This window comes from Pan troglodytes, chromosome 16 (genome assembly GCF_028858775.2).
Source record: "Pan troglodytes isolate AG18354 chromosome 16, NHGRI_mPanTro3-v2.0_pri, whole genome shotgun sequence".
NCBI lineage: Eukaryota > Metazoa > Chordata > Mammalia > Primates > Hominidae > Pan > Pan troglodytes.
This window is the reverse complement of record NC_072414.2, coordinates 87,343,325-87,369,186: the sequence shown is the minus strand read 5'-3', so window position 1 is coordinate 87,369,186 and position 25,862 is coordinate 87,343,325. Positions and strand designations below refer to the sequence as shown.

The following is a 25,862-nucleotide window of genomic DNA, read 5'->3' as shown; positions in this document are numbered from 1 at the left end:
CCTATATACACTATATTTTTTCCTATACATGCATGCCTATAATAAAGTGTGATTTATAAATTAGGCACAATAAGAAATTAACAACAATAACAGTAAAATAGAACGACAATAATATGACATAATAAAAGGTATATGGATGTGGTCTCTCTCTTATTCTCAAAATATCTTGCTGTACTGTACTCACCCTTTTCTTTGTGATGATGTGAAATGATAAAATGTCTATGTCATGAGATAAAGGGATGCATAGCTATAGGCATTGTGACGTAAATGAGCAATTTCAGAAATAAACAATTCATAAATTCTAAATTGTGCCACATTCTGAGGAGTGTGATGAAATCTTAGGCCATCTTGCTCCGTCGCACGTGGGACATGAATCATTTCTTGGAGAAGCAGATCCCGGCTGTCTGCACTCTCTGCCCATGACTCACTTAGTAGCCATCTCTGTTATCAGATTGACTGTCCTGTTGTTGCCGTGCTTGTGTTCAATTAACCTTTCTTTGACTTAATAATGGCCCCAAAGCACACAGGTAGTGATGTCCTATTTTCAGACCCCCATTGACCACAGGTGAGTGAAACTGCGGAAAACAAAATTGTGGATAAACGGGGACTGCTGCACTTGGTTGTATTATAGAAGGGTAGTTTTCACTGTCTTATTCTTATAACCTAGATAAAAAAGCAATGGCTTAACAAAATAGTAACAGATAAAATGGATATGATCATGTGCCTGGCTAAACTCAAAAAGCAGTAAAATGTTTGTAATTAATAAGGCTAATTGAACACATAGAGTCTGAAAATTGATTTCACTGGGGTGGATGCAGAGGGATGGGGTGAACCTCACAAATCTCCTTGCAGGGCACAGGGGCCCTTCATTACTAAACGGTATCCTAACCCTTAATATCCCCTCAATCACTTCCTCCAATACCTGCCAGCTACTGGGAAATTGTGCCTTCCCCAGGGCAATTCCTGCACATTCTTTTCCTTATGCCCAAGCCTAACACTTCTCTGCCTGAAATATGAACTCCTCCCCTAAATTCCTACTTTTTCTTTGGAACCTAACTTTCCACTTGACTGGGTCTTCGAAATATCCATGGCTCTCCCCATTGTGATGCCATATAGCTCCTATCTACTGTATTGTAAATATTTCTTTACATGCTAATCAAACTTTAAGAAACTCAAGTAGGAGCTCATAACAAAAATAAGTATTACGTTTAGTTCTTCTTCCTTTTAATACCTGACACTAAGTCTGGAAGACAGCAGCTAATAAATAAATGCTAGCTGAATGAATGGCGAAAAAATGAATAACCCTGAGTCAACCATCGTATCTTTAAGAAATTATTATAATAGTAACAACAAGGAGATGACTAATATAATTTTACTAAGTTTAGAAAGCCTTGGAAGGTTAAACATCATGAGAGCAGTAGTCCTATCAAGTGTTTTATTATATTAGCAATTATCTTTTACATTCTAGTAAAATCCAGGCCTTTATTCATATTTTTCTCTGTGAAAGGTACAATCAATCAATTATGAAGGTGAAATTATGTTGATGCTGAGGCAGTATGGGGAAACCTAAATAGGTGGAGTACTCAAGTCACAGAAAATCATGAAAATGAAGCTCAAGTGATGGATTAGTGAAGACGGTAAGTCCCTCAGATTTGAGTTGCAGCGATTAGAGAATTGAGGGGGAAAAAAAAGCTCAGTAGAAACTCAGTTGAAAAATGCACTTAAGTCTTCGTGATAAAATTTCAAACTTGTTTTATTACTATTCATTTTTATCTAAAAAATCATGTTAGCATTTAGTCCCAAATCTCCAAGTCTTGTGTTCGTCTTTCTCTGCGATGTTATCAGCTGGAAGGGAAAGCTGGCCGTGAAACTGTTATGTTAAGCACTTTTCCACAAGAACTTATTGCTTTAATAAGTAGGGAAAATGCTCTTAAAGCAAAAAAAATGTCATTCAAGATTCATTAGAGGGAAAAAAATAAAAAAGAAACCCACGTGATTCTCCATCGAATTCACACTTCCTTACCATGGAATACTGAACATACATACCCTGAGGTCTTAACAAAGAGTAGGAGTAAACAGTTACTCATCACTAGAAAGAGAATTGTGTATTCTCCGGGACAGTGCACTAAGACAAGAGTACATAGACCGGTGTGTACACCAGGCAGTTATTCCCATGTCCCTGTAGACTGGGGATTCCAAGATAAACAATGCCTCACACAGGTAAGCACTCAATAAATATTTTTTGAAAGGATAGATGAACATTAGAAAGCAGTTTAATGCTCTTTAATAACTATAATCTCCCCTTGTAGATCAAACTCTCATCTTATATGAGCTTATGGCAGAAACCACAATTACTTTTGCACCAACCTAATAAATAAAATTAATTTATATCTATAAGAATTCGCATATCAGCATAATATACTGCCTTAGAACCTCATGCCTCTTTAGGAGTTGTTTTATTGCCATTGTCTTACGGTTTTTACCACTTTTGAAACCAATATATATTAATAACAATAAAGTCACTTTATGACCTCAATGAAAAGATGTGGATTTTTTTTTTCTGACAAGGTGTTTTTTTCCTAATTAACCTTATTTTTAGAACTTGTTTTAAACACATGTGACTAGACATAATCAGCCTATGGTTAAAAACATAATACTATGATGAGTCATGTGGGTAGCAATGAAAGGGAAAAGAGATGACTCACTTTCCCAGCAGTGAGCATTCCTCTTGTCTTCCTGGTTTCCGGCCACCTCCCTCCACTGCCCCATAAAAACCCTGCCTTAGCTAAAGCTAGGCAATTTTTCTCACCTTCCCTCCGAATCTTGTGCTTAGACTACGAAGTTTGGACACTTTGGCATGAGGCTATTTTAAAGTCTGAATCCGATGTGGTAGGAAAAGCAGGTATAGAAACGGACCCCCTACATCCAGATTACATCTGCGAATGAAACCCAATAATGTTCTCAAGTTCAAAGCGATCGCCCACTCACCCGATGGTCTCTTTGGATGATTGAAAATGGCTTAAGCAAGTACATATGGGCTTAAAGAGCCACTCAAAATAACTGAAAAGCAGGTTGTCCACAGAGAAGCCATGTCACTTCGTTGACAAATAAGCGTGGGCTGAGCTGGCAAGGGGCTTCCCGGGGGCTCCTCACCGGCAGGGGGAGAGGAAACGTCGGGTGAGTGTGGGAATAATGAGTGAGCGCGGCGTCCTCTCTGGTTCTACTATTCTATAAATGTTATATTTGTTAGGCGAGCTCCCTCCCTGACCACCCCCCAAGCAGTTCATAGACAATAAAACACCAGGAATCCCTGAAGAGTGGTAAAATGCTGACATGATTTAAGAAGGAAGACTCTGATAAGAAGATAAAAACCTAATAAACAGAGTCTAGAGAACCTTGCTTCGTCTCAGCCGCTTGCCAGTGTAAGCAAAACCCTCCCAAGGAAAACAAAAGGAGCCTTAATGGTAAGGACATTCCACTCGCAGACCATCTGAAGGAGAAAGTTGAGGCCGTGACCTCTGCAGGCTGCAGTTATGAGAGCTCGGACAGAAAAATATTTGATTTGGTTCAAGAAGCAAAATCAGTCACTGGATTTTTTAATATCTTTTTTCTTCAATAAAAAAAATGTATTTTATGTGTGCTTGAGAGAGAGTTGTGTATACATGGTAAATATTTCTCCCACCCATGTAGTTTTTCTGTTTAGCTTGGTCTTAATTTCTTCTTGGATTTTAATCAACCCCAGGAAAAGGTGGATTCACAGGCCCATTGATTTCCCTTTCTTAATTAACACAAGGCTCCCGAAGGCTAATCTGAAGTTTCACACATGAATCTGCAAGTATGTAAAGACATACATTCTCTCCAAGAACCAGAATGAGAATCTGCAAAGCTGTGAGTTTATTGTTGAAAATTTAGGGATTGCTAAAAGAATATATTAGCATCTTTGAAATCTAGAACAGAGAATTCCTTAGAAAATGCTTAAATGCACATAGGCTCCCAGGCTAGCTAAAAAAAAAAACCTACAAATGGTTGAAATTCTGAGCAATTCTGTTGCAACATCGATAGACATATGTAATAAGAGATATCTGTGAAGTTATTTGTGCTTTTGGTATTTAAAGAAAATTTGTAGAATTAGAGAAGAAGGAGGATAAAAGTTTTATAGAAATTTTCCAGAGCTCTTTTAGTACACTTACAAGAAGACCTTCAATGGTTGTCGATGCTATTTTTCATTATGATTAGCTTAACTTAAAAAATGTATAGCTTGCCTTTTCCCAGATACAGATAAGGACTACATATGATAATCAAACGTAACTAGCTTTTTTAAAAATAAAATTTATTTGTTTTCTCCAAGAGCAGAAAGAAAAGGGGGACAGAAGTATAAATGGGCAAGATCTGGAAGAAAATAGAGAAGAAATAATACCAGGTAGAGCAGAGATCAGAACAAAATAGCCAAGGGTAGAAAGAACTGAGCAGTGTGGGACAACAGAAAGACAAAAGAACAGGCTGAGTTTCCTGGTCTTCTGCATCCTCTGGGCAGGTAGTCAGAGAAGAAGACTGGGTCTAAGAACGTGCCCTGATAATTACCCTAAAGCTCCTAGGGCTCAGAAGGAGGCACCACGGGAGGTACTGGGTACCTCATGGGTAGGGCAGAGGAGCAGGCAAGAGCATAACCTTGGGTTAGGTAGGAGGTGAGAGCATGGTTTGCAGCTACTGCTTATTCTATTTGCTTAGAATTCCAAATAGTGGAGTGTGTGTGTGCGTTTGTGTGTGTATAAAATTCCAGATAGTGGAACATATATATTTTTACATATACATAAATATTTTAGAAGGGGGGTGCTTATTTAAATTTAGAATTTTAGAGTTCGAAGGGAATCTGCCAAGAGAAAACTAGGTGCCAATAGGCTCATGCAGTTACTGTCTTATATGGCTAGAGCTTTTGTTCTTTGAACTAAGCTCTTTTCATAAGAGCAAACATATGTAAAGCAGGTATTTGTTTTCTTTAATGACCATGCGCATTTTGAACTGAAGTAAAGATTCAACAACTATATAGTTAATTCGGTGGATGCAGTAAGAAATTGTTTCCTGTGGGCATTTGGAATATTTAGTCTATCCACACTGATCTTTTAACCAGAAAACCACTACTTTATTTGATGCCATAGAGACACAGCTACAAGAGCCCAGACTTTAATAGCATGTCCTCTTCGAGCGTGAAACCAGAAGGTCAAAATTGCCCATCATAAACATGTCAGCACAGTCTACAATTAGGATAAAGAAAATTAAATTATATAAAATTAAACAACTCTGAACCTTGACATCAGAAGTATGTTAATGTGTTTGTTTTTATTCAGATTTAGTTATCTTACACTTCGGTTTGCCGGAGCTAATGTTATCTTCCTTGGTAATATCATTTAAATGACTATATAATCACAAAAATGCGTTCGGACAACCTATTTTATTTAGAAAGTGTACTGAAAGCGCATGCTTTGTACCCAGGCAAGCTGGTTCAAATCCTGGCTCCATCACATACCAGTATGTACCTGGCTCCAGCATGTGCCCGCTATCGCTATCTGACCTTGAGCAAGTTACTCAACCTCTGTGACACTAGACTTCCTAATTTCTACATCTAGGTAAAAATAATACTATCTCAAAGAGTGGTTATGAAAATTAAGTGTTAGTTTATGTAAGGTATTGATACCAGTCCCTGACACATAGGGACGATTAGCTATTATTGTTTTCATAGTCATGCAAGTAATATGAGCATGTTAAAAATGTATAGGATGCAGACATGTATTTAAAAAGAAAAAAATTCTTACCCCTAAATCTAATCCTTAATCCTAACAGTTGGGGATGATTACTGTCTTTCCTAATTCCTATTCTATGTGTGTGTTTGGTTTTTAACAAAATCATAATTAGTATATATATAATTTTATTGATTGATTTTATCCTCTTTCTCTTAAATAGCATACACACACACACACACACAGGCACATGTCCAGAGGACTTGATTAACTGTACTTTGTTACACACACACAAATTTAGTGAATCAAATCCTCTGGATGTTTACAAATGTATGCCATTATAAATAAAATCTCATTCCTGTTTTTTCTACCTATGCACCTTGGATGGTTAAAAATAAATATTGGACTACTCCGCAGGGAATGCCAAAACAAAAGACAATGGTCGTTAAATGTTTTAAAATTTGATGTCAAGGATGCAGCAAAAGTTTAATCCCTTGAGGTTTTTCAAATTTAAGATATCAATTTCAAATAGACATCCAAGGTATCTATCAATTCCTCTTTATCACTTTCTCAAAAATCAATCCTTGAGATTTTTCAGTATGCACCATATAAATGATTGAAAGCCCAAGTGAGAAAGGTTTGTACACATTAACAGGTAGGAGCTTAATTAAAAACCAGTATGGATGTTTTGATTTCATAACAAAAAATGAAGGAAAGAAACATTTCAGTTGAATAAACAATATTTGGGATCATTTGGAAGCTATATTGATGTCTAGAAGCATGAACTAAAATGAATAGATTCTGCCTCTCCAACAAACTACTTGGATGTTATGGCACTTAATGACATTTTCTACCACGTTGTACAATGACTTCTGGGATGAGATAGTTTCCAAGCTGTTTAATGCAATCAAGCATCATGGATCATAAACAATTCTATCATCTCTACTTGAAATTAAGAATATATATGACAATTTTAGTTTGAAGATTTCAACCTTTAACTTAAGAACTTCCTTTTAGTTTCCAGGCTTCAACTTGGTTTCTCAAATAGGGTAGCTCTCATTGTGGCTTCATGAAGGCTGAACAGTGAGCACTTCAGACGAATATGAATTAGTTCCAGCTCCAAACCATCTACAAAATATTCATAGCATTTATTTTAGGTCCAAGAGTCACTTCCTATTAAGTATACTTTGTATTCCCAGGCAATTTAGATTTTTCCAACTTCAAGTAGTAGAGATTTTGTCTACAAAATAATAAAATTTTAAAAAATACTTCTTTGTTAAAAAAGGATTAGGAATAAATATCCCAAATATATTTATAGAGACAGACGAAACAGATAAACTGCAATAATAGATATAAAAACAGCACACTGGAATGCATAACAGGTCAGCGCATTTGTTAAAGGCAGATCAAATTTATTTTGTAACCGTGTGCTCTTATTGAATATCAAGAAATACACCGGAAAGGAAAATTCACCAAATGCGTTCAAAAAAATAAGCACTTTTCAAACACAGTTCAAGAGGCTCTTTTCTTAAAAAAATATTGTCCACTTTTCTAAATCAATTCTTTCTTTCTTTCCTTCTTTTCTTTCTGACAGGGTGTCGCTGTGTCTGGAGTATAGTGGGGCAATCGTAGCTCACTGCAGCCTGGAAATCCCAGGCTCAAGTGATCTTGCTGCCTTAGCCTCCTGAGTAGTTAGGATTATAGTCATGTATACCACCATGCCTGGCATATATATATATACATATATATATACACACACATATATATATACATATATATACACACACATATATATGCACATATATATACACACATATATATACACATATATAGACACATATATATACACACATATATATACACACATATATATACACATATATACATATATACACATGTATATATACACACATATATACACATATGTGTGTATATATGTATGCATATATACACATACACATATGTGTGTGTATATATGTATGTATATATATACATGTGTATATATGTATGTATATATACATGTGTATATATGTATGTATATATATACATGTGTATATATGTATGTATATATATACATGTGTATATATATGTGTATATATATGTATATATACATATGTGTATATATGTGTGTGTGTGTGTATAGATATATATTTTTTTGTAGAGACGGAGCCCTCCTATGTGATGCAGACTGGTCTCAGACTCCTGGCCTCAAATGATCCTCCCGCCTTGGCCTCCTAAAGCACTGGGATTAGAGGCATGAGCCATCAAGCCTAGCCTGATGATTTTCTACCTTATTTCAAAAGTAATAATTGCTTATAGTGATACGCCAAAAATTACAGAGAAAATTTATAATTTCTCATTCCACCTCCAACATTTCATCTCTTAGAAAGTGACGAAAGTTAAATGTTTGATCATTCATTTTTTCATGATGTGACAAAGAGAAGCATGTATATCTCATTTAAATATAAGTATACAGATATGAATTATATATAGATATATAAAGATAGATAACCATAAGCTTGTAACCACAAAGAGAATCATGTCATATGTTATTTTGCAATCTGCTTTTTTGAACTATAAATATACTAAAAACATATTTTTTTGATACATTTAAATTTTTTGTTCTTTTTTTATTTATAAATGAATGGAGATGTTAGTTTTACATCTTGCAATGATAACTGGTAGAAAAGTAAAAATTTCAATGAAGCAATTTCAGGAGTTATTTGAAGTAGGCTTGATTTCAAAGAGACACTAAATAATTGTCTATATAGGATTTACGTCACTGTCTTATTTGTATTCTCTACAGGTAAGCAAGTGTTTTGCCAAAGCAACATTTCCTCAAAGGTTTGCAATGAAAGATTTTACCTGTTGGTATTGCCTGATTCCACGATTTTCTATTTTGCTTTGGCAAAACCCAATAGAATAGATTGTATTGCCATGAAGAATTTCTACAAGCAAGTACTTAAGATTGTGCAAGACAAATTCTTAGGAAATCAATTTGAACAGAATTTGAACAGAGTCTGAGAGAAAGATGGGTAGCCTCAGTTTTGTATGCCACTTCCACCTCAAACAGCCTGAACACATTGCTCAGGCTGCTGTCCAAATGATATGTGACCTGCAGTGTGGAAGAAATGACTCGAAGGTAATGGTCCTTATTCAAGTGGAAGCTGCAGGTCCTACTCTTTTCACTGGATCTCCTTATTTTTTCTCTTACCAAGGAACAGGAACCTTCTCAAATTTCATTATGATCCTCATGATCTGCAACTGGAGCAAGTCTCTTGGTACAGAACATATCAGGATAACGTGTCATTTTTTCCTTCAAAAGGGGTAATGCCTTTGTGTCTGTTGATAAACAATCAAAATATCCCTCCTTCCCTTTTCTTCCCAAAGAGTTTCAAAGTACCACTCCATGCGAAATTGAGAAATGCACTTGTTTTCTCTGAGAAAGTGAGAAGACAGAGGCCTTGATATAGAGATATGGAAGACAACAAAACTCTTTTGCCCAAGGAGAAATGGAGGTAAAGATGTAGTTTCAGAAAACATCTAAAGACAGAATAGATTTTAATCCAGGTGAATAATCTGACTCACCTCTAACATATCTGATGCCAAAGATATTAACCCAAATTCTCATGCTGTATGTGAAGGCTTTCCAGTAAAACTCTATGGAAAAGAAATTGGCACCAAGGCTCTTCTAGCCCTCTGAGTGGCACATTTTGAATTCTATAAACCAATTCATTCCTTTGCTTCCCTCCGTCCCTTTCCCCTTTCCCTAAATGTGTATTCTTAGCTGAAGAAGAAGTCAGAGCCAGTTATTGTACACAAATCATCTCCTGGCTGAAGTTTTTGGTGGCAGTCAAGAGAGGAGAAGGGAAAAAAAATTAGAAAAATTTCAATTTCAGGACCATTATTATTTTCATTAATCATAAGAGGTGCTGTCACCCTGTCCTGATTCTTTAGAAGGAGATCTATTATACGGTCCATTTAGTCCAAGCCATATTACCTCATATGTTTTCCTGGCTGACCAAATAAGACTTAAGAGATAAAACAATTTACTGTTCATTATGATCCGTGTCACTGGAATCAATCTATTAACCTACATTAACTGGATATGTGACGATATCTCACATACACGCTTCCTCAGTTTAAAGGAAAGCCAAGGGAATGGGGAGGGGGCAGAGAGAGTGAGGGGAAAGGAGAGGGAAGGAAATCAGGGCCCATAAAGTGCAGCAGACGTATAATTTGCCAAGCGAATACAACTTCATTTTCCAGTGCCCACTGCTGCGCCCTCCACATCTTCACGCAGCCCCTGACCTGTAAAGAAGTCTAACAAATTGGCTTCTATTGTGGAGCCAAAAGGTGCCATCAAAGAAGGGACGGTTCGCTGGCCCTAAAGTATGATGGGAAATCTCAGGCTGGAATAAAGAGCTGCCGTTTTATGAAGTTAACCCATTCAGGTTAAAAGCAAGCAGGAAGCTCCGGCTGGTGGGGCAGCAGTGCCAGGAGGACAGAATCCCTCCAGCCCTCTCTCTCAAACACTCAGGGAAGACGGCCCCAGGTGAAGCAAGCACCATGTGAAGTTAAGATAAAAATAATCACCACCTTCCTATTTTAAGCAATAAAAATTCCCCTGCCGTGTCTCTGGACAGCCCCTCTGTTTCACTCTTTCTCTCCTGTTTCTCTCTCTCTGTCTCTCTCTTTCTCCATGGATTAAAGATCATAGGCATCTTCAGAAATCAATCAATCAATCAATCAAGGATGCAAACCTGCATAAAAAACTTCAGTGTAAACAGTAGAGAGATTAGGGCGGTGTGTGCCACCAAAATGTGACTCCAGTGTCCCTTCATTCTGCATTTGCACATGTGGTAAGAGCTCATCTGGGCACTGGTTTGTATGCTGTAAATTTTCCTCTAAGACTCCAGAGCTCTGTTCATGGCTGTCTCCAGACCACAGGCAGATCCCTTTGCACAGCAAGTGTGTTACCAATCCACAGCCTCCCTGCTGCCGAGGAGTGTGCATGGGTAATGCATAACCATAAGATGTTGTGCCCAGTGTTGATGAGCTGTCACCTGTTTTCATTCGTGTATGGAAGGGGGCAAATTTCAGACTGTATACATTTCCCTTTCATGGGTGATTTGGTCTACTAGTTACCATAGGACCCTGAGAGATAGAAATACAAAACTTTGTTATATATTCAACCTTTTCAGTCCTAGGAAGAGGTAAAAACACCTGTGCAATTATGGCTGTTCTTGAGCTCAGGGTATAATCGGTGTGAAAAAATGGACATTTCCTGTTCTGGATAAGAGGAAGTGGAAGGCATTATTGGTAAACTGTGTCATTCTTAACTGGTGAGAGATTAGGATCACAAATATGAGGAATGTCACAGAAGCATGGAGTTATTTTATGTGCTGGTGATGTCATTATACTTCCTCATAGATTTTCCTGGGTCTATCTTTGGGCCAAGCCAGGGAAGTTTTATTACATTTGGTCCATACCACCCTTGAACCAAAAATCTCTTCCGCTTGAAGATGCACACGTTGTCAGTTTCTCTTTTCTCCAGAAGTCATGACAGAGAAAAGGCAAACAAAGCTAACTTCACTGTTTTTGAAATGAGGAAAGGTAGCTTAAACTATATTTTTTTTAAAAAAGGCTGGGCACAATGGCTCATGCCTGTAATCCCAGCAATTTGGGAGGACAAGGTGGGCGGATCACTTGAGGTCAGGAGTTTGAGACCAGCCTGGCCAACACGGTGAAACCCCATATATACTGAAAATACAAATATTAGCCTGGCGTGCTGGCACATGCCTGTAATCCCATCTGCCTGGGAGGCTGAGGCAGGAGAATCGCTTGTACATGGGAGGCAGAGGTTGCAGTAAGCCGAGATCATGCCATTGCACTCCAGCCTGGGCAACAAGTGTGAAACTCCATCTCAAAAACAAACAAACAACAAACAAACAATAAAACAAAAACTACTGTTTGCAAACTTTTTAATCACATTAAACATTCTATATCAAAGTTTGATTTTCAACCCAAGTGTTTTTCTCCATTCTCTTGTCTCTTCAATCTCCCTGCACTGAAGGAAGAGAAAACATCCCGTCATCTCTGTACTTGTGATGCCTGAGAAGGAGCAAGTATTTCACGAATGTTTGTGGAGTAAAGAAAAATTATCAAGTCCTTTGAGAAATGACTGCAGGAGAGGTGGGCACTTGGTCTGCTTATATATGGATTTTTTTTTCAACAAAAGGCAGTTTTCATGAGATGCAAAACCCACACATACAGAAAGCTAAATTATCCAATACAGGGATCGGCAGGGCCAATTGCAGGACTTGGGTATGCATGGATTTTGGTATCTGCAGGGGTCCTGGAATCAATCGTCCACACATACCAAGGGGCAACTCTAGTCAGATTCCAACTTTATCTTCAAGACAGAACCTTTAGACTTTCTCAGTGTGCTGACTGTGGTCTATGATAGAATGAGAGGAATTAAAGATGGTGTCAGGTTGTTTCTTCCTTTTTCTTTCCCGAGCAACTTGTAGAACAGAGTTGCCATTTTTTAAGATGGGGAAGGTTACAGTTTGGATAGAGTGGGCACCAGGAGTTTGGTTTCTGTTAAGTTTGAAATTTCTATTACATATTCTGGTGGAAATGAAAAATAAATACCAATTCCAAACTAGAGATATACATTTTGGAGATATCAGTATATTGGTGAATTTCTTGAGACTACCTAGAGTTAGTGTAGGTAGAGAATAGTTTTCAGATTTGATTCCTAGTACATGTTAAGGTTTAGAGGCTGAAGACATTGGTCAGAATGAGTAAAGGAGCATCATGTAAGAGTGGCCAAGGAGGTAGGAAGAAAACCAGGAGGGAATGAGGTTTTGAAAGCCAAGTAAAGAGAGAGTCTCAAAGTGGGAATGACCAATCTGTGAGATCTGCTAGAGTTGAGGACTGAGAACTGATGTTTGGGTTAGCAGTGTAAAAGTCATTGATGACCTTGACAAGAGCAGAAGTAGATAATGAAAATCTGATTAAAGTGTGTTTTTGAACTCTCTTGAGAGATGAGGAGGAAAAGAATTGTAGTCGGTGAGCATAGACTACTCTTTCTGGGTATTTTGTAGTCAGGGGGAGCAGAAAAACTGTTAAAACTACAAAGGGATGTGGGATCAAGAGGGGGGACAACTTTGAATCATATATAAAAATGTGCTCTAAAAGAGTTCTTAAAGTTACTGAGTCTCTTCCTTACCTGTTGCCATGCATTAGTTGAACACCTGCCTATAAGCTTTGTTATAACCAGTGGCTTTCTCCAATTCTTTGGCTATACATAGTTCCCTACCAATGCCTATGGTGTTTCTTTTTCTAAACCTGTTAATGAGCCAGTCCTGGCCATAGAAATGATATCCTTCATGACAAAGAGGCTCAGCTTGACATTCAGTCTGAGGACAGAGTAGTCTCACTATTCCTCATCCAACTTGAAGCTGCAAGTCTAGGTCATAGAAAAGTGAGATGGCAGAAGTTGTTGCTCCTTGTTGAAGCAATGTAGACTATCTATCCAAGGTACCAGTGTGTTGATTCTGCAGAACTGATGGCATGGGTAAAGATGGAGGGAATAGGAAAGCTCCCCTTTGGCATTCTATGCCACTGCTTTAAATGAGGATCATACAGATAACATTTCAGAAGCTGAGTATCCCAGTTTTCAGCATATCGAAATTAGCAACAGCCAGACAATCTACCTCCATCTCACTTACTGGCCACATGTCTTTGACCGTGAACGTCTCTTTGAACCTCTGTTATTTCATCAGTAAGATGGGGGAAGTAATTCTACCTTCTCATATTGTTGTAGTAAGGAACAAATTAGATAGTGCATGCCAGACACTTAGCATAGTAAATGCAAATGGAAAGTTTTCCATAGAGTATACGATTTAGCGTATATAAGGAAAGTATTAACATTTTATAAATAGGTGAAAGTGTTTGATGAGACTTTCAGGGTTCCCAAAGTTTGTCTGTAGCTCAAGGCAAATTTTTCAGTCAAAAATTTTGACATTGGCCAGGCGCATTTGCTCAAGCCTGTAATCCCAGCACTTTGGGAGGCTGAGGTAGGTGGATCACTTGAGGCCAGGAGTTTGAGACCAGCCTGGGCAACATGGTGAAACTCCGTCTCTACTAAAAATATAAAAAGTAGCCAGGTATGGTGGTGCGTGCCTGTCGTCCCAGCTACTCTGGAGGCTGAGGCATTAGAATCACTTGAATCCAGGAGGTGGAGGTTGCAGTGAGTCAAGATCATGCCACTGCACTCCAGCCTGGGTTACAGAGTGACACTCCATCTCAAAAAAAATAAAAATAAAAAAATTGACAATTACCCCAAGTTACAGGAACAGTCACCTACAAATTTTCCTCGAATCCTAAAGCTTAAAGACTCTATGGCAACCTATCTTATGGGATAAAGAAAGAAAAGAAAGTCAGCACTATGTAGCTAGTTGATTTTGGGCGATCTTGTCAAGAATTTTCCAGTTTCATAGCTATGATTTTGGGTGATCTTGTCAAGAGCTTCCAGTTTCATAGCTAAGGAACTGTTTATTTGTGAGAGCTTCTAACTGAGGACCTGAACAACCTCTATTAAAAGCATTGTGGGGCAACCAAAAGAAGGTAGAATGGGTAGCTGAAAGGCCTGAGCCTTAGTTTTAGGCTTGTCAAACAGTTACTTTCTAAAAGTGGATTAACCTCTCTTAGCCTTAGAGTCCTCATGTGTGATATGAGGGCTGGGCCAGATCAATGATTTAAACAGAGCCCAACAGACTGTCCTGGGGAGAGTGAGTAGGGGGAGGGCTTCACCCACCCTCCTTGTTTCAACCCCTTACTACTGTAGAGAGGAACAAATGAGATCATGCATGCAAAACACCTAACAGAGTACATGGCGTTTATTACACAGATAAGCATTGTTTTATTCTGCTTTATATGTTAGGCGTCTGTGTAAAGTTTTGTTAGAAGGGAGATTTTTGCCACTAAAGCACATTTGAAAATCCACTGAGCTAGAAGAACTCTTTCTTTCAGCTTGAAACTTCTATGAGTCTGTTACTAAGCGCCCAGGAGATGGGCACATGGAACAGAAGATAAAATGCATATAGAAATCGATGGAAGGGTTGACACGTATTCTTCTATTCACAGGTAGGAGCAATCGTTACTTTCTCCTGGGAGCCTGGAAGCTGCCTTGCCCCCACACTTCCCCTGTGTACTCCTCTTCACTTCTCACTGTGAAAAGGCAAAATAAAATGGAGAAGGAAAAGTGGATGAGTGGAAGGTAAAAGGTAAAACGCCAGTGTAATCAAGACCAAACCTTGATTTTTGGAGGCTGGGAAATTGTACCCTGGGGGCTTTCCAGAGGTTTGTGCCTTCTAGGGGGAGACAGGAATTTGCCTTTCTGACAGACATACTGTTTATAATGGAAGGGGCTACTTTGATGAGACCTTTGAGTTAACCTTTTGATCTGTGGAGAAGCCTCAGTTCTACAAAGGAGATATTAAGCTCCCTAACTAGTAATGAAAATCAGGGGGCTTGGTAAAGCTGAGTCTCAGCAGAAGCCCAAGTGGATCACCACTTCTATAACAGCTGCGGCTTCTAGATTGGTATCACCATTTCCATCCTCATCCCTCACCCCGGGGTCTTGGTAAGGGGCTTGCAAATGCCTGGTCAAGTCTCAAAGGTGATATGAGGGATTATGGACAGCGGTATGCATGCCCTCCCAGCGTCCAGGGAAGACAGCCATTGTGCCCAAGGAACTTTGATGGTAAGGGTCATCAGCAGAGCATAGGGGTCAGAAGCAGAGAGAAGGGGCTGCCATGTTGATGGTTGCATGTTTAGCTCTCAAAGGTCTCAGAGAGCATGAACTGACTGCCTGCATGCCAGGAGTTGGAAAAGCTTTGGCAACAAAAGGAGGTGGCAGAGTGGACTTGTCACATGGCATGGTGAGTCAGTAACCCAGAAGCGTGCGGAAGGAACTGAGGGACAAGTGGAGGGGAGTTAATGCAGGTGGACTTGTGTGATACCACATTGAGCACAAAAGGAGAGCAATTGTATTTCCTAGTCACAGGTGGATATACAGCTATTATAGGAGATTAACTGAGGAAAGATTCAACCCCGGATGCAAAGCTCCAAAAGGGTCCAACCAAGAGATCTCCAAATGGGCAATTTAACTAATTACTCTTGGGTTTAGTGCTCCATAGCACATTCTAGTCTTGGACAGAAGGAAAAGGTTCTAGAAGTGATATTTTGCTGGTTTAACTCCATCCTGGTTTGACATTTTCTTTGTATTCCATCAATGGTTCTCTCACTTGAAAGCCAACCCAATGCCTCAAAATAAGTCTTTTTACTGATGGAGAAAGCAACTCTTTTTCTTGCTTCTCTTCTTTCTGCTCTTCTTTTTTGATCTTCAACCCCAACAATATGCTTCATAGACTCCAAAACAACAATTAGATAATAATTTGGACATCAGTAAGGGAAAGAGACATGTCCTCTGTTGGCTTGGTTCAATATCTGACCCATACTAACCACTCCATAACTGGGAATTGTTATTTTTACTATTCTTGTTTATGTTATGGTTATTATTGTTGTTAATGTCTGTCTTCCTCTAATCCAAATTCTAGATCAGTACTGTCCAGTGGAACTTTCTATGATGATGAGGATGTTCTACATCTGTATTCTCCCATGTGTAATCACTAGCCACTCTGTATGCTCCATAGACAGCCAGTTGGCATGTGGCTATTGAGTTGTCAAAATGTGGCCAGTTCACCTAAGGAACTAAGTCTTTAATTTTATTTAATTTAAATGAATGGCTATTAAAATAGCTACAGGACATTGCAGGTCTAGGGCTATTTTTCTCAGGTGAGGGTTGGGGCATTCTTACTCCTTAAACCTGTGGTTATGGAACTGGCTTCAGGATAGCCTGGAGGACTTGTCAAAACGCAGATTCCTGGGCCTCAATCCTGGAGTTTCTGATTTCCTATGTCTAGGTGGTGGCCTAAGAATGTGCATTTTAACAAGGGGTACTATTATTAGTGGTCCTGGGACCAGACTTTGAGAGCCACTGCTTTAAATCTATCCATGTTTCCAAATTCCAGAGGCACATTATAATCACCTGAGGAAGTGATGCCCAAGATATTTCCCAGCAAAAAAATTAAACCAGAATTTTTAGAGTTCCAGATTATTTCTTTGCACAGGCAAGAATTCAATAAAATTGTGAAATCAGAAGGCATGTTAAATTAGGTCAGTGCTTTTCAAACTGTAATGTGCTTATAAATCACCTGGGGATCTTGAGAAAAAACAGACAGTAATTTACTAGGTTTGCAAGGGTCCTAGGAATCAGCATTTCCAACGAGCTCCGAGGTTAGGCCAGTGCTGCAGGTCTAAGGACCATGGTTTGAATAGCAAGACATTAGATGATCCCTGAGGTTGATTCTAATCTTTAAATTATATGATTCTAGAACTGGGCGGGATGTCTGCAGCCTGGCATGCTCACAATAGTCTAGTGCTGCAGGAGGAGAAAGTGCAGCGGAGTGATGACAAATTTGGCATGTCCCAGGGAGAAGGAAAGACAAGTGGCCCACTCAGGGCAGCTGGGTCCTTGCCTGAGGCTGCCAACTGAGTTATGCAGGCGACCTCCTTTCTTGAAGGGTGGGGAGGAGCGGCGAGCAGATAGAATCAGGCACTCTGCTATCAATAACCTATAAAGCCCCATGTAGAGTTCAAAGTGTATTAACAGTTGTACTGATGGCCATCCATGGGAAGAGGGAGCTGGAGATCAGACGGCCCTACTGTTAAACAGGGCAGTTCCAGGCTCAGAACTGTCAAGCTGTCCAGTGTTAGGATCCTTTAAATTAAGAAAGAAAACCAAACATTGAAGGTTCTATTACATGATTGGATAATAACCAAGGGGCATTACAGTACTTGTAATGTCAAATATAAAGAAGGCTTAATGGTTCTTTTTCTCATTTCAGGTCAAAGGTGAGTTACAATTGAGTCTTCAGAGTTCAGCAGTTAGTGAAGTAAAGAGAAAAAGAGAATGTACCAGTCCACCACAGAAGACCCCAGGAAACCCACAGCAGCCTTTGGGTACTTCCTCAGGGGAGGGGGCAAGCATAAGAATAACAGGGAGTTTAAAATCCTGCTAAACTATTTCTTCGCAAAGTTGTATTTACTTTCTGAAGTGCCTGCTATCAGTGCCCTATAATCATAGAATCAAAAAGGAAGAAAAATGTTTATTTTCATGCAGTTGCTGCCTATTACCATGAATGGAAATATATTTAATACCGATGTTTTCCTGGTGGTCCATATAACTTTTATTTCTTCTACCGAAAGAAGAATAAAAATTAAGCCATCCAAAGCAAAGCACCTTTTCTGAATTTCAAATAGACAGCTAGGCAGCACCAGAAGCTGTTATAAATGGGTACTCCACAGGAATTCAGATAAACCAAGATGGATTTCCTCAAACATGTTTGCTTACAAAACCCTTTAATTCTTAATTCTTTCTCTCCTTCTCTCTCCTTTACACACACACACACACACACACAAACATACACATGTACACACACACACACACACACACACACAGCATGTGCTCTGTTACCTGCAGAGTTGATATTATAATAAACCAGGATGTCAAACACAGGGGAAAGTGCATACAAAGAGTGTTTTAAAGACAAAACTTCACCAGGGTCTTCAGCAATCTTGTTTTCTGCTGAATTTGAGATGTCAGAAGAGAACATTTCTCTCTTGTCTCCCGTAAGAATGACTCTATTTGTTCTTTTTCAGGGACCCCCTCAAGGGTCCTGTCCCAGAACAAAATGAAAAATGACGCTTTATTTTTCACAGTCTCTTTTCTCAAGAAGTTCACGACGCTTTAGGAAACTGGTCTCATAAATCTTCAAGACACTCTTGAGAGGTAGAAAGCAACGGTTTCACCCCCATTATACAGGTGAGGAAACTGAGGTATAGCAGCAGAGGAAGAGTAACTTGCCAGGGCCTTTAATAACAGTCTGAAAAACAGCAGATTTTCTCTCTTCCAAGTCAGCCCCCCAAGTTTATGCCTGCATCCTATTTGCCAATAACCACAGGGATAAAGTGCTAATTTCAAGAGATCCAGAAAATGCTTCCACTTAAAAAAAAAACACATTAACTACAATGTGTTTATCTAAATAGTAAGCTAATAATGTACATGGCCTTAAATAAATGCATGTGAAAGTCCATGTGTGCTTGCTGGCTGCATATGTATACTGAACATGATTTTAGGTTGTGGAACTTAACTCGAACACATTTTTAAATGTGTTTTGCAAAGACAAGAACCTTCTGAGATCTCCAGACTGAGCTGAATTCCCTCTTTGTCCAGGTCTCTCTTAATACCATGAGACAACAAACGGCATATGTTAGCATATTCAGAGCCATCCAGGGATTGATTTGGGGCTTCAATGACTAATCAGTGGCTCTCTGTCCTTGCATTTGTACCCTTTACTCCAACTCAAACTCCGGCAGCATTCAAACGAGCACTAGAGAGAGGGGCAAAGCTCACCGAGGAGCAGGGGCTCTCAGCAGTAATGCCATGTGCATGTTCGCCTTGATGCTGGATCTATAAATAGCAGGAAACTTAACACGGACTTGGACTCCTCATGATTAGGCTCAAAGTGTGGTGATTTTTATTTTATTTTTTTGAGAGAGTCTCACTCTGTCGCACAGGCTGGAGTGCGGGGGCATGATCTCGGCTCACTGCAACCTCCGCCTCCTTGGTTCAAGCAATTCTCCTGCCTCAGCCTCCCAAGTAGCTGGGATTACAGGTGCCTGCCCCCACGCTTGGCTAATTTTTTTGTATTTTTAGTAGAGACGGGGTTTCGCCATGTTGGCCAGGCTGGTCTGGAATTCCTGACCTCAGGTGATCCAACCGCCTTGGCTCCCAAAGTGCTGTGATTACAGGCGTGAGCCACTGTGCCCAGGTGATTATTTTAAACATTAAAGTAAATGATAAGCTTATGACATGCCACAAGTCAACCTGTTCAGGATCTTAAAACAATACAAACAATGACACTCTTCTTCCTGATGGGGTTGAGGGTGGCTTACTTGTCAGGAGACAGGTAGCTTAGGATGTTTTAGGCTAGGGACACTGCAGATCACTAGGAAGAATTTGAAGGCAGTCACTGGAAAAATAGAGGTGAATTTATCTGGTATAGATTTCATAGATGATTGAGCATTTAAAGACTCATCTCTTCTCTTAGATCCAGTGCTAAAACAGAAGATACCTACCTGTGATGGTTAATATTAAGTGTCAACTTGGTAGGAATGAAGGATTCAAAGTATTGTTCCTGGGTGTGTCTGTGAGGGTGTTGCCTAGGAGATTAACATTTGAGTCAGTGGGCTGGGAGAGGCAGACCCACCTTCAATCTGAGTGGGCACCATCTAATCAGCTGCCAGCACTGCTAGAATAAAGCAGGCAGAAGAAGGTAGGTGAAGCCGACTTGCTGAGTCTTCTCACCTCCATCTTTCTCCCGTGCTGGATGCTTCCTGCCCTTGAACATCAGACTCCAAGTTCTTCAGCTTTTGGACTCTGGGACTTAATCAGTGGTTTGCAAGGGGCTCTCAGGCCTTCGGCCCCAGACTGAAGCCTGCACTGTGGCCTACTCTACTTTTGAGGTTTTGGGACTCGGACTGGCTTCCTTGCTCCTCAGCTTGCTGATGGCCTATTGTGGGACTTCATCTTGAGATGGTGTGAGTCAATTCTCCTTAATAAACTTTCCCTAATATATACATCTATCCTGTTAGCTCTGTCCCTCTAGAGAACACTTACTAATACACCACCCATCAACCGGTAAAATATTATTTAGTCCTTACGAATCTATTTTCCCCTTTGATCAGTTTTGGTTCTATCTAATCAATATCAACCTTACTTTTGCACAGTTCCTTATTCTTGGCCTATACAAAGCAGGAAGCTTGCCAGTCTCTTTTGCCTCTAAGTTTGGCGGTCCCTAACCAGAGGGTTAATATTGCTAGTGCTGAACTTCACTGCTTCATAAGGAATCCCACTCCAGCTTCAGCGGCTGGAATTCTTTTCTTATTTGGAGACCAAATATTCCTCCCTGTTCATTCCACTCATTTGCCCAGTTTAGTCCACTGAAGCTATAGAAATCTCTTCTAACTTCCAAGTATTTTAAAGCAGCAATAATCCTGCCCCACTTCCCATATCTCTTTTCAAATGTTTCAACTGTCATCCATTCACTTTTTCTTAAGTCAATTCTGCGGTATGTTAAGAGTTAATATAAGAAAAATAAAGGGCAGCCTTTTAAAATTAAATATAGAGTTAACTCACCAACTTAGACTCACACACTATTCCTCAGGAAGATCACAGAAGAATAACATAGCTATTGGAAAAGGACATCTAAGCTCTTTATAGCTAAGGAAGATGAAAGGAATATTTCCAGCAGGGTGGGGGCCGGAGATGGCTCAGGCTTAAAAGGACATGAGGTAACTGAGACTGAATTTAAACAAAACTGGAGAATAAAACGACTGGGGGGAAAAAAGATAATTATGTCTTACAACAATTACCCTGGCTATGAAGCAAAATTAGCATAGTCCTTTCTCATTTAAATGTGTTGAAAGTGGCTGAGCATGACAGCAGAAAATTACAAGGTTTAGGACATAGGCTTTGGTTAAAGTGATGGCAATTGGATTATCTTGGCATTTTCTGCTGATAGCCATGATTATAAACTTACCTATAAATATTAACTGTTTAATGCTAGGTGAGGTTTTATTTTGCCGGAAAGTACAGAGTCACTCTGTACTTGAAGTTGGTTTTGTGTATTTTTTTCTTATTTAGTTTAATTTTGGTTTGTATTATTACTCATAGGTTCGGTTGCTTTTTAATACCAGATAATTGTTTCTTCCTTCTTTCCCTCCCTTCCTTCCTTTCTTCTTTCTGTCATTCCTTCCTCCCTCCCTCCTTCGTTTCTTTCCTTCCTTCCTTCCTCCCTTCCTTCCCTTTCTTTGTTTCTCTTTTCCATCTTTGGATCGAAGGGGGAAATGAGGAAGTCTTACAGATGGGGTTTCTTAGAAGAACTTTTTTCAGCTTCACTCACTTTCCCATAGAGGAGCTATTACTCCAATATGCCAATTTCCAATTCAACTATAGCTTCATTTCCAATCAAAAGTCTTCTAAGCTGCATAATCATCTTTAGTTCACTCTGCAACACGGTTTTCTCAACTGTTGGGTTCGTGTACCATTGATCCGTTTAAATTATTTGGCGCTTTGCTGTGTTTCCTCATATCACTATTTTTAGGTAAGAGAATTCACCTGCCAGTACTTTGCCTGTTATCCCCACCCCCCATCTAATCACCCAAAGTAAAATACACCTTTATTTAGTAAACATTATTTCATGATTTGAGGAGAAAAATCTACATTTTCCGTGTAGACAAAGTCAACAAAGACTTACAATTAAAAAAATAATTAAAAGTTAATGGTTAAATGAACTGTGTAGGCAACAAATAAGTTGCCACGAGATTTCACCCAGGGTTTCTAAATCCCGGCACTAGTAACATTTTGGTTCAGATGATTTTTTTTGTGGTAGGGCTCTGTCCTATGCACTGTAAGACATTAGTAGCATGTCTGGTTAGAGACCCATTCGATGACAGTTGTGATAACCACACATCTCCAGACATTGCCAGGTATCCTGGGGGGCTGGGGGCATATTACTCCCAGTTGAAAACCACTGATTGAACCCAAGCAGAAAAGGTCTTTAATAGTGGGGGAAATAAATAATACACTATTACATACTATCCTTTTTTTTTTTTAAGTTCCAGGGTACCTGTGCAGGTTTGTTACATAAGTAAACATGTGCCATGGTTGTTTGCTGCACCTATCAACCCATCACCTAAGTATTAAGCCCAGCATGCACTAGCTATTTTTCCTGATGCTCTCCTTGCCCTGCTCCACAGGCCCCAGTGTGTGTTGTTGTGCTCCCTGTGTCCATGTGTTCTCATGGTTCAGCTCACACTTATGAGTGAGGACATATGGTATTTGGTTTTCTGTTCTTGCATTAGTTCGCTGAGAATAATGGCTTTCAACTTCATCCACGTCCCTGCAAAGGACATGATCTCATTGCTTCTTATGGCTGCATAATATTCCATGGTTATATGTATCACATTTTCTTTATCCAGTCTATCATTGATGGGCATTTGGGTTGATTCCATGTCTTTGCTATTGTGAACAGTATAACACACTATTCTTACTTGGATTAATTTGTCTGCCACACATATCCAGTTATTGGCAATAGAAACTTACAGTGGGCTGAATGAACTAGAAGAATTGGTGGTGAGCTACTGGTAACAGAGACAGAAAATAGTAGTAGTTTAAATAAGAGAGAAGCTTATTTGTCCATTATTCTAGAGAAGTCTGGAAAGAGGCCCTTCCCTGTTGGTTGGGGGCTCCCTGGTACTGTCAGGGTCCTGTGACTCGTCTTTTTGTTTCATCATCCATAGAAGTTGGCTTTCATATCTAGCTCCCGGGTATCTGCAGAGTGCCAGGTGGGTTGCTAAAGCATCAAACTGGAAGCAAGAACCAGGACTGGCAGGGCAAAAAGGAGCAAAGGGAAGATTCCCAGAAGCTCCTCAACCAACTAGAAGCTAGAAGAAAGGCTGGGAAATGTATTTCCAGTGAACTACTGTGCAAGGTTTCAATAGCAAAGAAAAAAGGGAGAACATATATTGTGTTTGCAACTAGCAATCTCCCATTCACTTATTCTTCTTCTAATTCAGGCAACTACTTCTTAAATATTTACTATGTGCAAACACCGCTAGGACTGGAGATAAGGATAGAATGAACTTTGCTATCTGGGAGCATATAACCTACAGAGATGGGCAAGTATGACATGATTAATTAAGCAATTAATGCATAAATGGCAAGTTTTATGAATGGCGCAAAAACACAGAACATGCTTTAAGTCTCTTGGAGGCAAAATGAATTTTTCTATTTTTTCAATACCTATAAGTCAGGGGTCCCAAAGCCCAGGGCCACTGATTAGTACCAAAGACCAATAGGAACCAGGCCGCGCAGCAGGAGGTGAGCAGCGTGCCAGCGAGCATTACCACCCGAGCTCCGCCTCCTGTCCGATCAGCAGCAGCGCATTGGATTCTCATAGAACCCTATTGTGAACTGCACATGCCAGGGATTTAGGCTGCCTGCTCCATCGACTGCCTGATGATCTAAGGTGGAAGAGTTTCATCCAGAAAACATTTTCCCCTCCTCGTCCATGGAAAAATTGTCTTCCATGAAACCATTCCTGGTGCCAAAAAGGTTAGGGACGGCTGCTGTAAGTGGTTTGCTATATAGTATGTGTTCAGTAAATCTGTGGGGTTAGATGCACTGTTTGCTCTGGGACCCATCAGGCTGCTTCAAGCACTTACATAAATTAGTCTTCACATGAATTTCTGAAATCAAAATAATAGCATAGCTATGCCAGTCAAAGCCAGTCAGTTTCCACTGCCTTTTAGTTTTACAGATTATTACTTTAAGCTCAGATTGCAAACCAATACAATCTTAAGCAAAGTCTTGCAGAAATTCGACTCCCATATTAAGTGAATTCAACTCCATCGATATACAGATTAGCATTACAAAGGCTAAATGCTTGAATACTTTTATATATTAAATTATTTCTCCAATAAATTAATGTAAATTTTACTCAACAACTTTCAGCAAAATTTGAGAGGTTCAAAAAACAAAACTGACCTCAATTCTTCCTTCAGATTCTTATTTTTGTAATCCTCTTTTTTTTTTTTCATTTATATCCGGCTTCCTCTGTAAATAAGCTCTGTAATGGGTGAACAATTTAGTCATTTTACAGGAATCTAGAAATCAATGCAACTGGGGAGTAAACAAATTCATTTCAACCATATTAACCTTAAATGTACTCTGACTTGTGCAGTACCTACACTTACCCATACTCATACACAAACTCAGAGACACATAAATAAGACACTGTCAAAAATATCGCCATTATTATCCGGCATCACCCAGTCAGTTCAGAAAACAATAACAATTGAAATATGTCTCTACTAGAAGACACCTTCCTTTTATTGCCTTAAAAGATATTTCTCTGTGGTTTTCTTTTGCTACAAAAGAGCAATGGGCAAACTCAGGAATTTTCGATTTCTTTTGTGAACCTCCTACCCAGCTCTCTTACAGACATTGTCTAAGTAAACTCGTATTCTGAGATTTTGAATTTCTACTGTTGCTCAAATGCCATTAAGATAAAGGTCTTAAAGACTTCAAGTTTTGTAACATCATGGTTATTATGTGCTTTAATCTCTGTATGTTAATTTGGCAAGGAAGCTCATCCCCTTCCAAAAAAAATCAAAAACAGCCAAATGCATTTTTAGGTCTGAAAACTAAAGGTAACCGAAAGGACCATTATATCCACTACAATTTAGAGTTAGAAGTAAATTTGTCTTAGGGACATTAGCATTTATTCACATTTGACAATTCGTGAGAAAAAACTACCTGAAGATATTTAGAAAATGTGGAGTCCATAGAAAATATACACTTAGTAATTAAGCAAGTATAACAATTGGAAGCACAACTCAAATTAATGAAATGAGAAATAATTTGTTGAAATTTGTCATGAAAGTTATGTATACCCGTAAATGTGTAAAGCATTGAGATAGACCAGGTGCGGTGGCTTATGCCTATAATCCCAGCACTTTGGGAGGCCAAGGCAGGCAGATCACCTGAGGACAGAAGTTCGAGACCAGACTGACCAACGTGGTGAAACCCCATCTCTACTAAAAATACAAATATTAGCCAGGCATGGTGGCAGGCGCCCGTAATCCCAGCTACTCAGGAGGTTGAGGCAGAAGAATCCCTTGAGCCTAGGAGGTGGAGGTTGCAGTGAGCTGAGATCGTGCCATTGCACTCCAACCTGGGCAACAAGAGCAAGATTTCATCTCAAAAAATAAATAAAATAAAATAAAATAAAGCACTGAGATATTAATGTCCTCTAAATCTAAAGTGCTTTTACCTGTACTACTTTGATAATTGAGATCCCTTCTTATGTTTATTGGCATGTTTCTGCATTATCTATATGGTCTCCTGGCATTATGTATTTTGTACTA

General features: G+C 39.3%; 1 long non-coding RNA gene across 1 annotated transcript; it reads left to right on the top strand.

Moving 5' to 3' along the window:
• The first annotated feature begins 1,505 nt into the window (after positions 1-1,505).
• Positions 1,506-18,037, top strand: LOC107968539 (uncharacterized). The gene is made up of 4 exons (XR_010151522.1): positions 1,506-1,637; positions 11,812-11,930; positions 14,892-15,031; positions 17,717-18,037. It is a non-coding gene; the product is annotated as an uncharacterized LOC107968539 (long non-coding RNA).
• Positions 18,038-25,862: the final 7,825 nt, after the last annotated feature.